Source organism: Thermobia domestica, unplaced genomic scaffold, assembly GCF_964235325.1.
Source record: "Thermobia domestica unplaced genomic scaffold, izTheDome1.hap1.1 HAP1_SCAFFOLD_473, whole genome shotgun sequence".
In the NCBI taxonomy this organism is placed as follows: Eukaryota; Metazoa; Arthropoda; class Insecta; order Zygentoma; family Lepismatidae; genus Thermobia; species Thermobia domestica.
Genome location: NW_027656183.1, coordinates 6,707 through 25,466, shown reverse-complemented (window position 1 = coordinate 25,466; position 18,760 = coordinate 6,707). Strand labels below are relative to the sequence as shown.

Below are 18,760 nucleotides of genomic sequence, written 5' to 3'. Positions count from 1 at the left end.
TCACTCTCCCTTGGCTAGCTGGTCGTCTTTGACCACTAAATTTCGACGTATCTGTAGAATTACGACTCAAATGGGCAGTTTACGACAGCATGTAATGAGAATCTTGTGCTCCTGTTGTTTTTCGATTTTCTGAGATTATAGATAGTGCGTGAGGTAAGAAATGTTTTTGTTGTATAATTAAATTCGTCTAGAAGCTGTATCAACATGATTTGTCAATAACTGGAAAGTATTAAATGAAAAAATACGCGTTAAAATGTGATCGGAATTTGGCATCTTTTCTGTCCCATACAAACCAATTGTCAACCAAGGGTGGTCGAACATTGGATTATTTGAGAGTGAGTCAAATGGCTTCACATTATTCTCCGTTTGGCATTAAGGTCGCTTTTCAAGATGCATGTATACAATTTTCGATTTCGTGACATATTCTAAAAATCGACTTCCTGTTCTTCATGTTGGTAGACTATTGGAATATTTCCTACCACCTGTCGACCACACTGTTTCACTGTGTTTCGCGTTTTGCTGACTGGAATTTCTACAGCTACATTAGTTGAAAGTTTCTTTCTCTGACAATCTTCTATTTCGATGTGGAACCAAGTTTTTTACACGAGGACAAAAAGCCTCCTCGCTGGTCTAATGGCTAGCACGCGTGTTATGATCTTAATACCTTACACGAGTACGAGCAATCTTTTCATTTTAGAAGATCCACGTATAATTTTTTAACGTTTATGAATCTTCTTTTCAATTGTGCCCATCATCCGGGAGAATTTTGGGATCAAAAGGCTAGAAGAATATTTATGAGGTTGAAGATAAGGCAAAGAAAATCCTTACTTTTCTAGGAACATTTAGTGCTTCGGGAGGAACAGTTTGCTCCAATAATTGTTTATGCATACAAGTTGCGAGTACCCAGAGATATTGTGTCCAAAATTCCCTCGTTGATTGTGACAACGCGATCCGAATCTGGCTGGTTGATTAGCGAGGCATTCTTTGAGTGGGTCGCCAATGGTTTCATAAATGGCTATTAGATCACAATGTACCTAAACCTGTAATTTTTTCATTGATGGTCACAAAACTCACTCAACTTATGAAGTAAGCAAATTTTGACAAAAACGAGATCATACTGTATGCCCTGTACCTTCATGCAACGCATATCTTGCAACTATGCGATGTATCCGTCTTTAAGGCGTTAAAAATAAATTAGAAATTCGTTGTAAGCAACTATCTAACGGAACATTATTTATCTTTCATTACAAGAATTCAGTTTGCACCACTTATTGCAGAGGTCCTAGAAACAGCAGCTACACCGTCAATAATAAAGAATGTATTTCGCAAATGTGGGCTGTATCTTTTCAGTCCCGAAGCCATTGACTACACAAAATACGTCAAGAGTGTATGCAAAAACAGAGGGTATTTCTACTCAGCTAAACCGTCAATAATAAAGAATGTATTTCGCAAATGTGGGCTGTATCTTTTCAGTCCCGAAGCCATTGACTACACAAAATACGTCAAGAATGTATGCAAAAATAGAGAATACTTCTACTCAGCTAAACGTTAGTAAAGAAGATCTTACTGCAAGAAAAGTTATTACTGTGTATAAGGATGAACTTCAAAAGGCTGCGGTTGATTTCAATACAGTTCTTGAAGTTTTGGATCTTCCAGCAAAATAATCGATGGACGAAGCACTACAAACTGATGATGAAAATGTATTACCAGTATTACCAGTAGATGAGGAAGTTGTATTCGGTGAAATCCCTGTAGTTGATGAAGCAATGAATACTTGTGTCAGGCTACTCTTACTGTTAGTCAAAATTTACTAAATGATCTTCTCCAGTCATTGGCTTCTAAAGCCAATCCAAGTGTAAGAATTGAAAACAGAGTGAATGTAGCACCTATTCTACCAACGAAACCTGAGGAATCCGACGCCACTGCAGCACAGGAGAAAGAGGAAATCATTATTGTGCCAAACCAAAAATCAGTTATTTCTGCTCCAACAACGGAATCAGAGAGGCTTTTAATTATTCTAAGAAAGGAGCTTCTATTCCAGAATTTGTGCCATCACATGAGAAGAAAGGTAATACATCAACTCCAATGAATCAAACTGAACCTATGAAGGATACTCAGCAAGATAGTTGTTCTCCCACAGAACCTCCTACTGAAGTTCTGGTTTTTACACCATAAGTACAGCAAGAAACAAAGAACATTGAAAGCGATGCTGTTGCTGGACCAAATGAACCAAGTCAGAAGACTATCGCAACAACTCCTAAAACTATCAGATCAATATATATGACGCCAACTTAAAAAACATCTGTTCTAGCCCAAGAGTTCAGTCGAAAAGCCTAAGAGGAAAGTAGAGAAGATACCGTTTGTACTTAGTTCAGAAGAATATCTCCGAGTACCGACAGCAAAACAAGAAGAACAGAAGAAACTAGAGGAGGAAAAGAAACACAAAAGAGATGAAAGAACGGAAAAAATGCAACAAGCTGGAAAATCCAAAGAAAAGATCGAAGAAGACGGCTACTGCTGTTGTAGAAGAACATCACAATGAAGAAGAAGTAATTGACTACGGCGACGGAGCCATGTGGAGTGGTAATTAACGATTTTGCTTCGGAAAGTGCGGATAAACCAGTGGGATGCAATCAATATGATAAATAGTTCCATCTTCGATGTACCGATTTATCTGGCTATGCATAGGAAGATCTTGCAGATAAGCTGTTCCTGTGTGCGGATTGTACCATATAAATTATTTAAACAAACAATAAGAAACTTACTGTTATTACATGAAAAGATAACTCAATATGCTCAAGTAACTCAGAAAAGAAAGGTAACACGGGAGATAAATCTTATCATATATGAGAAGATAACTCGATGTCTTCAACTAACACAGGAGAGAAATCTATTTCACACGGGGAAAACGTGAACACTTAGGATTTTCTAAATTATTAGTGACTCGTACTTTGTTTAGAATTTGTAAAGCCGTAATACAAGTGACAAGATAACGTGTGCATATAACGCAGGAGAGAAATCTTGTTTCACTTGGAAGAACCATTTAATATTTAAATGCATTATTCCAAATAAAGTAGCTATGTACCAAACGCTAATATCCTGATTCTTTCATTTATAATCACTAAGGAGAAAACCTTAAAGAAAATTAAATAAAATCTATATAATCGTTTTGTCAAGTTCAAATCTCACGAATAATACAATTTCCAAACATCATCTAACGCAATCAATTACTTCTACGGGATAGAAACGATAGAAATTGCACGCGGTCGACTAATAGTATGAATGTGGTCGACTACTGAGCGACGATGGTTGACAAGTGGGAATTTTGATGAGTTTTCGTAAAACGTATTTTTATATCACTGCAAAATGTTAAAAGTGAGCTGTAAACACTTGGTATGGTACAAAATAACCCAAATAAAGCAAATAATTCACTTTTGTGAAATATTATGAAATCATCACGTTTTATAAGTGTTTAGAAATAAGAATTTTTTCAGCGGTCGACTATTGGCAAACTCACCCTCTGTCAAATACCTAGCATTAACAGACTTTTTAAAGACTTCCATCAATTGAAATGTAATGAAATATTTCAGTTTAACGTTCCACAGTTATGCCTTCTAGGGGTTTGAATAAAGCTCACTCCAAAGATAAACTGCTCCTTGTTGACTTTTTCAGGACGAGTGAGTATTGTCAGCTTATTGATGAAACACTTCATGAAATGTGAACTAAATCTTGTGAGGCGTTTTCGAGAAAATCTTTCGTAAATAACTCAGCTCCAAGGGTAAACTAGCCTTTCTGCATTTTTCCCAGAGAATAACATATACTACAATGTAGGATTGTTAATATTTATATATGAAATATATAAAAGATCACTGGTGCTGTTTCCTATCAAATTTAAATAATTTTATTTTCATCATTAAGTAATCGACCGTTATTTATAAGGGGTAGGAAGAAAATTCGATCTATGAAGAATCTCACATAAAATTTAAATTTAAAATTTGGTGTGGATATTTTGGACAGTATGGCGTCTAAGCGACTACGTACATTTGGAAAAACGAACAGACGTATCCTATATTCAAAATAACTTTTTCGGTACGTAGGCATAATGACGTGAATACAGTAAAAGACTATGGAAATTTTAGTTAATGCTTCCACACTGTACCTTTCTTTAATTATCAAGAAATATTATGAGAGTAAATTAAATTTACTTCACTTATCTGATGCTTGTCGAGAAAAAAGATTAATGTTACTTTTTTGTATGTAACACTGAAATCCGTCAGACTGTGAGCTATGACTATTTGAGTTTTTATTACAAAATTTTCGACAAACTTTTTTTTAAAAAATAGAATATAATAAATTATATTTAGACTTATCTTTTAAAACAAAATAAGTAATGTCAAGGGTAATTAACTTAATAAACAGGTTTATAACTCAGGATCTTATCTACATATGAAATCATAACACATGAGTTACCTCTATTAAAAGTTTACTCAAAAAAAAATGATAATTCTATGAAATATCTTTACTTAAAAGTGCATGAGATATACCTGTTGGGTTTTCTCTTCTCTAATTTCTTAATTTTTTTTTCTAATTTTAGTAAACTTGTAACGCTGGGCTTCCGGTATTGGAAGCCAAGTTTTGCAACGATTGAAAATTACTAACAATGAAAGGAAAGTTTCTGCTCGGGCTACCAAATAGAATTTCCGCGTGATATTATGAATAAGCAGATCTGACACATTCGGGCGACGAAGAATATGAAACGCATTGTTTTCGGAATTCGATTCCTTATCTCTAATTTGCATATTTAATCTGAACTAGAATGAATAATTAAGGCACTCACGGATGAGCCTAATGTGCATCTGAAAAAAATGAATACCTGACCTTGTACTTGAAAAGTGAAGGGTACTGATGAGCGACGACTCATCTGCCTATTACACAAATAAAAAAAAAATTAAAAAATGAATGAGAGTTTGGAGAATTGAAGTTGACTCCACGGGGCTCGAACTTCAGTTCTCCAAGATAAAAAATACAGTTTTGCTAAGATGGCTTGGAATAAAAAAAAAATATGTACAACGAAAGATGACCTAATGTTTAATCGATCCTGTTTTCCCCATAACGGTGTCTCCAAGGCGCTAGGAAAACAGGTGCGTAGTTAATAGTTAAATGATTTAAACATGCGGAGCAAAAATCTCACAAGCTGCAAAGCTGAAAGAAAGATTTTTCGCTAATGGCTTGTTCAGTTGGCTACACTGACTATCACCTTGTCACCGAAGTGTGTAGAGAAAGCAAAAATAGTTTAAAAGCAACAAACAAGGAAAGTTTAATTTAAAGTTTAAAAAAATGAGTTAATTTAGATAAAAAATTTCTGATGGTCAATGTAACCGTGCTTCAACTTTTTCTGTTCAGGGTAATTTGAAATAACTTCTAGGTATACTAATATCAGTTAAAGAAATAGGCATATCTTTGAAATGATAACCACATAAATGCTTTGGTTCTAATGTCAAATAGACTTTTAATAAATTTAACGAGAAATAAGGTGATATCTACAAAAATCAACAAGAAAGTTAATTTGGATTTACAAAAAAAATGAATTAATTGACTTTACTGAAAATGAATCAGACTTTTGACTGTTTTGACCAAATAATATGATTTCTCTTAACACATTCTTCACTGTACAACGTAATGTTCAAGTTATTTAATCTTGACTGTAAAATTTAGCAACAATCTATTTCTACTCAACTAAACTGACAATATTCTAAACTTTATAATTACCATGACGTAGTTATACAAACAAAAATTTCTATTAAACTGAATATTAATTAGCAAAATGATTTATTGTTTTTCCCCTAGACATAAACGACTATTAAGTAATTCGCCCACAGTTATTACCTCTTTTTAGCAAGAAAAGAAATGGAAATAAGTTTAATAATCGGATTGCGGAATGAAAGAATTAATGGTTTAGGTTGCTTGCAAGACTTACTGGAGAAATGGTTTAGAAGCGATAGTATGCTTTTGAGAAAATTTAGTGCACTGATTCTAATGAACTCTAATGAATTTTCAATATTAAAAGATTTGCATAAACAAGACATAGCTTTGTACACATACTATATCAGTTGGAAAATAATACAATTCACAATAAAAATCGTTACACAACACTAACTACACAAATATTTCATATTCAAATACACTACACAGAAATATATATATATAGTACTACCATTATTATAGTTTGGCCAATTGATCAAAATAATTATATTGTCGACACTTTTTGGTTTTCTCACTGATTCCTTATTTTGCGAATAAACGTTTCTCCATAGCTATGGACCCTATCTGCGTTCGTTGCTCAGATAGGTACCTCCGAAGGGATTTACTCGAGTATCTTAAATGGTTTACCTTATTTATGAGACTCTAACGATATTACGGGATAAGAATATTTACACTTATTTGTCTGAAACTTACTCAACATAGCACGTCTTTGGAAGCTTTATATTGATTGTTTCTTTTAAGAATGAGTCTAATAAAAATTGACAAGTTACAATAAAATGGTATTAAGCCTGTTTACCGTTCTGACACATATTTCCCTAACACAACTTATACAAATGTTAAAATTTGAACAACTAGACTTTGACGCTAAATCATAGTTTACTCAAAACAGAAATTACATTACATTCACACATTTTAAACGCGATTTATGTTTAAAAGAGAAATAATCCATACTTGATATAAATAAATATTGGATTGCATATAAATGATTATAATGACGGCTTCAAGGATCTAAATATTGACACATGACGATTACGAATAAATGCATGATTGAAGATAAAATCAATGTATAGAAATTTCACTACTATAATAATCAAAACTTTATGGTACTTATTCAAGAATGAAATTAATAGTTCCTATATCCGTGAATTAATTTTAGAAATGCAACCAAGGCATTGGGCTATTTGTTTACTTCTTTTACAAAGAAAGAAAAAAAATGCTCTAAATGTTTACGGACAGTTCCGTATGAATAAACAATGTCCCGAAGTTTCTAGAAAAAGGTGAGTATGGAGATCACGAATCACGGAAATATTGGCCATAGTCCTTCTTCAATAACGAAAATAACAGAATACTTTGTCCTACCTTAATAAGTCCTTCCGCTTATATTTCCACACTTCAGAAGAAAACTGCACTGTACTTAACTGACCGTCACAATGCTTCCTAATGTCCCTTCTCAGACCCCGCTGTCCTCTGGATTCAACTCCCGGAGAAGAGGTCCACGTTTGTCTGAAGCGTCTGGGTCTTCGTGTGGCAAGGCATCTGTTCCAAGTATCGGGGATCGAACCCGTGTCTCCGTCCTTCATCTCCATGTTGTTGAAATGCAACGATGCGTCACTTATCACATCCATCTGCACTTAAATTTCACTCGCACAGTTTATATATATCCGCCATCCATCGCACTACTTTTCCTCTCTGAATACAGGAAGTCCACGTATATAGATCAATCACAGACTCAGTTCAAAATCACAAATTACGTAGCGTCACCGTAAGATGATAAAAAATAATATCTGTGGCTAATGTTTTAAATATTTACATAAGTAATTTTGTAATGACTATGTTGCTGTGGATAACGCGTGGTTTGAGTAGCTGGCCGCTAAGGGGTCTTTAGCTAGCCATTCTTATTAAATTAATCACTTAAGTATATATATATGTGTGTGTATATATGAGTTGACGTATGCTTATGAGTCGCGTATTGGTGATGTTTTTACGATGAAGATTCGAGTTAGAGTAACCTCTCTTCCGTGTAGGCGTTCTCCCAGCTTTCTTTCTTTCTTTCTTTCTTTTTTTTTTAAATGGACGCTTCATTCTTCTCTTTGTGAATTTTGAATTTCGGATTCTGATTCGCCGCTTGAAGTTCGTGACACCATTTCCCCAGAAATCGGTTGATGGCTTGGCTTTGGTTCCTAGCGTCTCTTTTGGGCTAGTACGTGATGTTAAAGAGTTTCATAAGCACTTGCGAAGATTGTAGATAAAAAATTTTGGTTCCTGTGTGTCTGTGACGTGATATTTGCGATATGGAGGTACTTAGGTAGTGCGACAGTATGGCTGGAGTAACAATAGCAAATTCCATTACCGTTTACTGGCAAGGTAGAAAAATGGGTGGTCTATTAGTGCGGTTACCGTCTTATGTTTTTTTTCTTTCTGAAAAGCAGAGAAACTTCTTTACCTGGGACAAATGAAAGAGTTTCGCTTGGCTGCTAAATGAAACAAAATAAAATTTTCCTTGACTTTCAAAATAAATTGAATTTACATATAAATATGTTTTAATTTGAATATAAGAACAATTAATTGAGTGTGTGAGCGTAATTGTCACAATACCCCCCTCCCAAGATGTAGCAAGTGCTGCAACAGAGTGAAGCACGGCTGCATCTAAGGAGAAGTAACATTTGATAAATATAAAAGTTCAAATTCTGACAAAAAGTACAAATACATGAAAATCCTAACCCTAATCTATGTTGAAGAAAAAAATTTATATATTCACCAAAAATCCGAACCCTAATGGTAAAATTTGGTGCAAGCTGAGAGAGATAATCTCAACCTAGATGAGAGGTCTCAGGTATTGAGTTGGTGGTCAGTTCAAGCTGCTGGACACAAGCTTATGAGGCATGTTTTAAATAATATGACCTTATTCTTAATTGTCTCTTGGAGTTCTTCTTTATTTTCTCTGCGCGGTATACGACTTCTTATATTTCTTCCAAAGTGCTGGCTGCCCTAGGTAATAAAACAACAAAACAACAATATTATATAATCTTCAGCGTCTTGTATCATCGGGAAAGAGAGCATTGGTACAGAGGGTGGCATGGAGCTTCAATTCCTCCATGTGCGAGGGCAAGGCCACTGCTCGCACTTTTGCTTTTATTCTTCGGCCATGATTCTTCTTCCGTAACATCACTTTAAAATATAAGGAGAGTAAAATTATTGAGGCAAAGTTCCATGTCGCGAACATCCAATTGTGGGAACTTGCAAACATCTTGGTGGAATTGTCATCTGCTCGCAGCTCGTAGCTCACTATTCTTTGGCTCGGCGCGTTTTCGCAGGTATCATCACCAAGGCGAAGGGGTGCGTTGAGTCTCCGCTCTAAACGCAAAACTCCACTTCAGAGAGCTCAAATCGGGAATCCATCTCTACCGATTGCTCCGTATACAGGCATTTCTTCGTGCATAACAAAAATTACATCTCCTGGGCCGGTTTCAATGTTGGGTTGCGCACATTGGTGAACATCTTTTTCCAATCTTCCTCTGTAATTTTGATTGCCTCACATCCGATATCTGAAATAAAGTTAAAACAAATGCTGGTAAACAAATTCATTTCTGGGCATTATGCTTCCATATAGTACATATTCTTATTCTTTAGGTTTAACTTCTAGGGTTAGCCACTTGGATAAAAGATGTAGGTACATTCAACTGAGCTATGACATAAACAAAATTCTCTTATATTTCTTTCATCAGTTTCCTGCTAAGTTCTCTTTCTTCGCGCTACTGCTTTATTCTTGACTTATACTTTTCTTGCAGTATCTTCTTGCAATTTTTCTTTACTTCTTGCCTACAATCATTGTATTTCTGTGCTTCCATTAGTTTTCATGCCATTGTGTATCTTAGTCTGTTTTCCAGCAAGCTGTCACGTAACCTCGACTCGAACCTGGACCGTTGTAAGTCAATTTTTAGTTTGCAAGTATAGCCGGGTGAATGGTGACAATGCCAATACCATTCTTGTCATTTTCCAGGCTTTCCTTGGTACATTGTGAGTAATGCCAATTGTCATTGCTCATTTCCTGAGTGCTCACCACTTTTCTATCGGCAATCAATGTATCCTGTTGGCCACTTTTACATTCTGCTTCTGACTTGTGGTCTTCTCTGGTGCCTTCACCATGAAAATAACTTCTTGGCGGATTTGCTTCGTTCTGCCAGTTATCGTCACTTATCTCCTGTGTCTCCACTGCTTTGGACTGACTGTGTATATGTTGCTGGTCACATGGACTTCTCTGGCTGTTGTAAGTTCTCCATGAATCTTGGTCCTCGAACTCAAGTACTCCTTTTCCTTGTGCATTTCTGGAGTCTTCTGCCCATTTTCTCCGTGCCTTCGGGTGATTATTCCTACTGACATAGTTATGGCTGCGTTGCCATCCTGCACGTTTGTCGTGGAAACCTTTCATTCTTGTATTTTTGTTTCGTCTTGGTTGGATTCTTGTCCTACCAGGGATCATTCTTCCACGCAGTTTACGTTTGCTCTTGAATTTTGGAGCGTTTACAGCGTTGGAAACACTTGTACTTATCTCTACAGATGTGGGGGTCTGTTTGGCTTCCTGGTGTGTATCCTGCACAATCGCTTCTGATGGAAGTTCCTCCAGTACTTCCGTGTTTGACTTCTCGTGTTCGTCCAGCCTCCTGGCTTGCTCCTGTCGTTTCCTCGAGAGGTATTCTGCCAAATGATCTTGTTTTTCCATGAGCTTGTCAAGTTTTCTGTTTTGTTCTTCTCTAAATTCTTCGTTTTTCTTGTTCTGTTCTTCTATATTCTTCCTCTGTTCTTCTCTAAATTCTTCGTTTTTCTTGTTCTGTTCTTCTATATTCTTCCTCTGTTCTTCTCTAAATTCTTCGTTTTTCTTGTTTTCTTCTTTTTGTTGTCTCATGAACTCATGTAACGCTGATTGTAACGCTGATAGAAGAGATTCCTGAAAATCGCCATTAGTGCTGTTCGGCCCGTGATGCTGTTGCATGTTGTCTCTACTTCCTCGAGTGACATCATTTTCCGTAACTGGACTTGCATCCCTCTGGTCACCACATTCGGGACAATTTCGAGCCTCATCCGTGGGATCCAAATCCTGTTCCCATAGGTCACGTCCACACGTGCGAGAACGTTGTGCTTCTTCCATTGCAGACATCCTGTTTCTTGGTCGTTGCCTCAAGGTAGATGGCCTCAACTGTGGCATCTGCAAGTAGACTTAAATAACTGGATTGTCAGAATGATTCTTATTAAAATTTGTCTAAAATTAATTCTAATTATCTGACCTATGCTGTCAATCACTCTAAATTTCGTACTCTAAGTTCACCGTAATACGCAAAAATATTACTATTTCATCAATGTAGCATGCCAAGCTACTTTAGCACCACACGTTTTTCACAACAACTTAGTTCATTCTTGTTTTCTTTTTTCTTTTTTTTTACTATATTCACATGGATATTTATGTGTATATACAAATAGTGTATTAATTAACAGATAACATGTCTAAAACACAATAATATGTAAGTAATAAAATGCATGTGTAAATAAAAGTATTAAATCTAAGCTATTCTAAACATATATCTATATATGACTATATAATTATATTAATACTAATGTTATTCGCTAGAAACAAACTTAGCTAAACTTATGCTTCAATATGCCAAAAATTTGCATGTTCACTTATATTAGTCGCTTACCTGGTGCATTACCTTTTTGTTTCCTTCTTTCCTTCTTTTCTTCTCTTTTTTTTTAAACAAACAAAATGGTGTATCTCCTTTCGCTTCCAATCAAACAAACCAACAAACAAACATGAGGTAAGAACAATTATTATTATTATTATTATTATTATTATTATTATTTTACGCATGTGCTGAAATGAAATAAAATTGGATGCGAGGGGGAGTAGAACGCTTAATCGTTCCGTACGGGTAATCTCGAAATAATGATTCTTTGAATACAAAGTTACCTAATTTCATATCACGCTTCCCATTCTTAAGTTTAGTATTGTGGAATAGACTTGATTACTGTTTTCGTTCGCTGTTCGAAATTTACTATGTATGCTTCTCCAAACTAGATTTCCTACTTTTTTTTTAACGCTTACTACGCTTTTCGGTCCTGAAATAAAATTACTTACGCATGTTGGTCCTTCAAATAAGATTAACTACGCATTCGGGTTCCTGTTCGGGAAGCCATTTCTTGTAACGCTGGGGTTCCGGTATTGGAAGCCAAGTTTTGCAACGATTGAAAATTACTAACAATGAAAGGAAAGTTTCTGCTCGGGCTACCAAATAGAATTTCCGCGTGATGTTATGAATAAGCAGATCTGACGCATTCGGGCGACGAAGAATATGAAACGCATTGTTTTCGGAATTCGATTCCTTATCTCTAATTTGCATATTTAATCTGAACTAGAATGAATAATTAAGGCACTCACGGATGAGCCTAATGTGCATCTGAAAAAAATGAATACCTGACCTTGTACTTGAAAAGTGAAGGGTACTGATGAGCGACGACTAATCTGCCTATTACACAAATAAAAAAAAAATTAAAAAATGAATGAGAGTTTGGAGAATTGAAGTTGACTCCACGGGGCTCGAACTTCAGTTCTCCAAGATAAAAAAATACAGTTTTGCTAAGATGGCTTGGAATAAAAAAAATGATATGTACAACGAAAGATGACCTAATGTTTAATCGATCCTGTTTTCCCCATAACGGTGTCTCCAAGGCGCTAGGAAAACAGGTGCGTAGTTAATAGTTAAATGATTTAAACATGCGGAGCAAAAATCTCACAAGCTGCAAAGCTGAAAGAAAGATTTTTCGCTAATGGCTTGTTCAGTTGGCTACACTGACTATCACCTTGTCACCGAAGTGTGTAGAGAAAGCAAAAATAGTTTAAAAGCAACAAACAAGGAAAGTTTAATTTAAAGTTTAAAAAAATGAGTTAATTTAGATAAAAAATTTCTGATGGTCAATGTAACCGTGCTTCAACTTTTTCTGTTCAGGGTAATTTGAAATAACTTCTAGGTATACTAATATCAGTTAAAGAAATAGGCATATCTTTGAAATGATAACCACATAAATGCTTTGGTTCTAATGTCAAATAGACTTTTAATAAATTTAACGAGAAATAAGGTGATATCTACAAAAATCAACAAGAAAGTTAATTTGGATTTACAAAAAAAATGAATTAATTGACTTTACTGAAAATGAATCAGACTTTTGACTGTTTTGACCAAATAATATGATTTCTCTTAACACATTCTTCACTGTACAACGTAATGTTCAAGTTATTTAATCTTGACTGTAAAATTTAGCAACAATCTATTTCTACTCAACTAAACTGACAATATTCTAAACTTTATAATTACCATGACGTAGTTATACAAACAAAAATTTCTATTAAACTGAATATTAATTAGCAAAATGATTTATTGTTTTTCCCCTAGACATAAACGACTATTAAGTAATTCGCCCACAGTTATTACCTCTTTTTAGCAAGAAAAGAAATGGAAATAAGTTTAATAATCGGATTGCGGAATGAAAGAATTAATGGTTTAGGTTGCTTGCAAGACTTACTGGAGAAATGGTTTAGAAGCGATAGTATGCTTTTGAGAAAATTTAGTGCACTGATTCTAATGAACTCTAATGAATTTTCAATATTAAAAGATTTGCATAAACAAGACATAGCTTTGTACACATACTATATCAGTTGGAAAATAATACAATTCACAATAAAAATCGTTACACAACACTAACTACACAAATATTTCATATTCAAATACACTACACAGAAATATATATATATAGTACTACCATTATTATAGTTTGGCCAATTGATCAAAATAATTATATTGTCGACACTTTTTGGTTTTCTCACTGATTCCTTATTTTGCGAATAAACGTTTCTCCATAGCTATGGACCCTATCTGCGTTCGTTGCTCAGATAGGTACCTCCGAAGGGATTTACTCGAGTATCTTAAATGGTTTACCTTATTTATGAGACTCTAACGATATTACGGGATAAGAATATTTACACTTATTTGTCTGAAACTTACTCAACATAGCACGTCTTTGGAAGCTTTATATTGATTGTTTCTTTTAAGAATGAGTCTAATAAAAATTGACAAATTACAATAAAATGGTATTAAGCCTGTTTACCGTTCTGACACATATTTCCCTAACACAACTTATACAAATGTTAAAATTTGAACAACTAGACTTTGACGCTAAATCATAGTTTATTCAAAAAAGAAATTACATTACATTCACACATTTTAAACGCGATTTATGTTTAAAAGAGAAATAATCCATACTTGATATAAATAAATATTGGATTGCATATAAATGATTATAATGACGGCTTCAAGGATCTAAATATTGACACATGACGATTACGAATAAATGCATGATTGAAGATAAAATCAATGTATAGAAATTTCACTACTATAATAATCAAAACTTTATGGTACTTATTCAAGAATGAAATTAATAGTTCCTATATCCGTGAATTAATTTTAGAAATGCAACCAAGGCATTGGGCTATTTGTTTACTTCTTTTACAAAGAAAGAAAAAAAATGCTCTAAATGTTTACGGACAGTTCCGTATGAATAAACAATGTCCCGAAGTTTCTAGAAAAAGGTGAGTATGGAGATCACGAATCACGGAAATATTGGCCATAGTCCTTCTTCAATAACGAAAATAACAGAATACTTTGTCCTACCTTAATAAGTCCTTCCGCTTATATTTCCACACTTCAGAAGAAAACTGCACTGTACTTAACTGACCGTCACAATGCTTCCTAATGTCCCTTCTCAGACCCCGCTGTCCTCTGGATTCAACTCCCGGAGAAGAGGTCCACGTTTGTCTGAAGCGTCTGGGTCTTCGTGTGGCAAGGCATCTGTTCCAAGTATCGGGGATCGAACCCGTGTTTCCGTCCTTCATCTCCATGTTGTTGAAATGCAACGATGCGTCACTTATCACATCCATCTGCACTTAAATTTCACTCGCACAGTTTATATATATCCGCCATCCATCGCACTATTTTTCCTCTCTGAATACAGGAAGTCCACGTATATAGATCAATCACAGACTCAGTTCAAAATCACAAATTACGTAGCGTCACCGTAAGATGATAAAAAATAATATCTGTGGCTAATGTTTTAAATATTTACATAAGTAATTTTGTAATGACTATGTTGCTGTGGATAACGCGTGGTTTGAGTAGCTGGCCGCTAAGGGGTCTTTAGCTAGCCATTCTTATTAAATTAATCACTTAAGTATATATATATGTGTGTGTATATATGAGTTGACGTATGCTTATGAGTCGCGTATTGGTGATGTTTTTACGATGAAGATTCGAGTTAGAGTAACCTCTCTTCCGTGTAGGCGTTCTCCCAGCTTTCTTTCTTTCTTTCTTTCTTTTTTTTTTTAAATGGACGCTTCATTCTTCTCTTTGTGAATTTTGAATTTCGGATTCTGATTCGCCGCTTGAAGTTCGTGACACCATTTCCCCAGAAATCGGTTGATGGCTTGGCTTTGGTTCCTAGCGTCTCTTTTGGGCTAGTACGTGATGTTAAAGAGTTTCATAAGCACTTGCGAAGATTGTAGATAAAAAATTTTGGTTCCTGTGTGTCTGTGACGTGATATTTGCGATATGGAGGTACTTAGGTAGTGCGACAGTATGGCTGGAGTAACAATAGCAAATTCCATTACCGTTTACTGGCGAGGTAGAAAAATGGGTGGTCTATTAGTGCGGTTACCGTCTTATGTTTTTTTTTTCTTTCTGAAAAGCAGATAAACTTCTTTACCTGGGACAAATGAAAGAGGTTCGCTTGGCTGCTAAATGAAACAAAATAAAATTTTCCTTGACTTTCAAAATAAATTGAATTTACATATAAATATGTTTTAATTTGAATATAAGAACAATTAATTGAGTGTGTGAGCGTAATTGTCACAAACTTTATTAAGCTAAGGTTTTTCTAATTATGTGCCTGTGGCAGACAGAAGGGGTAGCCCTCACTAAAAGCGTCCTCTGTCAACCTTAACTTATAAAGGGCATTGACTCACTACATCAAAAGCCCTGGCCTACGACCCTATTTCGTGTACTCCCTTAAATAGGAGATGCACTAGAAGGATATCTATCTAAATATTTATTATAGGGTTAGGTAGGTAAGGAGAAATGAGTTCGCCTTATAGTAGCGAAAGATCCTTAAATAGATCTGGCAGGTAAAGGATTAAATAAGAGCCATACTCCCTGAATTCGGAAATGTGATTCAAAAAAAATCTAAAAACTCTATTAGTAGCCTTTCACAAGTCTACTTCGAGGGATAGAACCCAGGAATCTGTGTTCAGAGTATTCATAAAAACCTAATGTGTCCTGCAAGAGGAACAAAATACTTTATAACGGACCAAAGCCGTATACAGCTTCAGTTTTAAACACGTACTCAAAAATTCTAATATCAGGGAATTATTAATCTAAATGCCATATCCACCTAAATATGATATGGAGTGTAGCATTTCAAGGAGCAAAGCCTGTCTATTCTACAGGGCCTAATTCCCTAGCAAAAATCTGTTTCTTGAATTAGTATAAAAATTATTTTTATATATCCCTTCTTCTCACAGAACCTCATTTTAGTCCACAAAAGAAGTCCCTTAAAAATGTAAACCTACTAAAAGGTAGAACCTAATATAGCTCATGCCTTCTGCCCTATTTAAGACTCAGAAAACCTAACGAGTCTAAGCAAGACCTCCGTACTCCCCCTTCACTTACTTAAAGACCTGATATTCGCTTACGGGGAGAAAAGCTCCCACTCGGCTCACCGAGCCGAGTAAGTCCTATAGACCACATTTTGGAGACTGTTAAAAGTCTCCCCCAAGACTGACGTTCAACGGACCCCTTCCCTGCAAAAGTCTTCCGTTTATATAGAAAAGCTATAATATCATAAGCTATGTAAAGAAAAAACCCGAGTAGTGAGTGGGGAGGTGGGTTTTCTCCTACCAAAAAGAAGCTTTCTCTGAATGCTTTAAATCTAATGCCGAATGCTTTAAAACTGTTATTCCCTGAAACAGAGTTGCTATCTAACTATTCTTTTACAAGAGGTATTTTTATGTAGCTGAAAATAGAAATAATATAAATATACATAATAAATGCAACAATTACATTTACATACAATTATTATTAATAATAATTAATCACCCAAGGCCCCAATCTGGATTTCTTAACATAATAATAATAATAATAATAATAATAATAATAATAATAATAATAATAATAATAATAATAATAATAATAATAATAATAATAATAATAAACTTAAAATATATAAATCAATACCAATATACTGATATAAAACAATATCTAAATTTAAAGCATTATTTAAATATAAAAACCAGCAAGTGACGCAAAAGTGTCACTTGCACTGAAGAGGGTTAAAATCTTCTGTAAAAGTTGTATGCGTAGTGAAAGACAGCAGCGATTATCAATTTTCAGCGATTTACTTAAGACTAGCTCGCACGACAGACGAGTGGTATGTTGATAAATGCTACAGATGCATGTAGAATAACTACTGCTTTCTAGCCCCGGAAAGCTAAAACTACTACTGTCCGGTACTGGGGCAAGATTCCCTATTTTCAAAATCACATTTTCGGTACGTAGGGATCATGAAACGTGTACAGTAAATAAATTGAAATTTCAAATTCCAATTTTTCAGATTACCATACATTCTTCTATTCTGTTGTTGCTCGAAAGTAATTAAAATCACTCCCTCTACCAGTAATGACTTCAGAAGATTTTCCTCAGAGCTGACACCAAATAAACTGGGGTTAAAGTGGGACAGTAAAAATACCAATAACCGAGATTGACCACGATCGAATAAATACGCTGGCGGAAGTTTCACAGCTCTAAGGAATATCGCCTCTCCCTTGGATCACCCCCTGAAATCATTGCTGTCCTGAATAGGCACATATTCTGTGGTACGAATTTTTTGTTGGCATCTGAAGATGTGTACCGAGTTGTCTTATATTTGTTTCCACCAATGCTGGTTTGTTTATTTTACTGTAGTGTTTTCTTTAGAATTTTGCTCATCTGAATTAGCGTCTGAAAACCTTGCGATGCAAAAATTAAAATGTTGTTGAAATATATCGTTTAGCTTTCACAAATAAAAGTGCTCATAAACAAGTGCGCCAATCTGGGAGGGGCCAGGGGACCCTGGTTCCCCAAAGCTCATGTGGTCCCCCGCCTTGTATTTATGAATATACAATATTTGGCATAATTTGAATTCAATTTGTCTTAAAATCCTATTTATCTTCTGCAACTAAACACACATCTGAATGAGGCCCCCAAAGTTACAGAGAAATCGGCGCCCTTGTTCATAAAAAATCTAGTTTGTCCAGTATCGTTTTGAAAAAAAAAAAAAAAATAAGCAAACTAAAACGTGATGAGTTTGCAGTTTGCCTCCAGTGTTAAAGATTTCCCACTTCTTTCTTCAAACCAGTTTTAATAAATGAAATATTTCTTACCTAAGGATAACTTATTGACCCACAACAGTAACAGACATGAAGTCTAAAATATTATTTTTCGTTTCACAGTTTATATACTAAAATATCTTCACTTACGGAAACGTTATCTTGTAATGATAAACTGAGATAATGAAAATCACAATAAGAAGGTGTGCAATGTGACTACAATGTCCCACTTACAATCTATCGATCAGAGGGCATGTTGATAACAACATGTGTGATTTGGTAGTTTACTAGACGTGATACAACACACCCTCCAAAAGCACTGTTTTCCGAGACTGATACTCCTTCACTTTTTTAAGTATAATGTACTAAGTAGATAACTGTTTAACTAATCATGCACTTTATTACAAATTCAGAAATACAGCCATAATCGTAACAAGATTATCGTTATCTCCTAATTACATCCGTAAATGTTGTCGAAAACTGCACAAATTATGTGACAGGATAAGACAATCATGTAGATAGAATGACTTCCAACAG

The 18,760-nt window shown here is 35.0% G+C and overlaps 1 protein-coding gene across 1 annotated transcript in view; it reads right to left on the bottom strand.

Moving 5' to 3' along the window:
- LOC145676916 (lysosomal alpha-glucosidase-like) overlaps positions 1-18,379 on the bottom strand; it is a gene marked incomplete at its 3' end in the record, with an annotated part of 136,353 nt that extends 117,974 nt beyond the window's left edge. Inside the window, 1 exon segment of the mRNA XM_081747690.1 lies at positions 18,278-18,379.
- Positions 18,380-18,760: the final 381 nt, after the last annotated feature.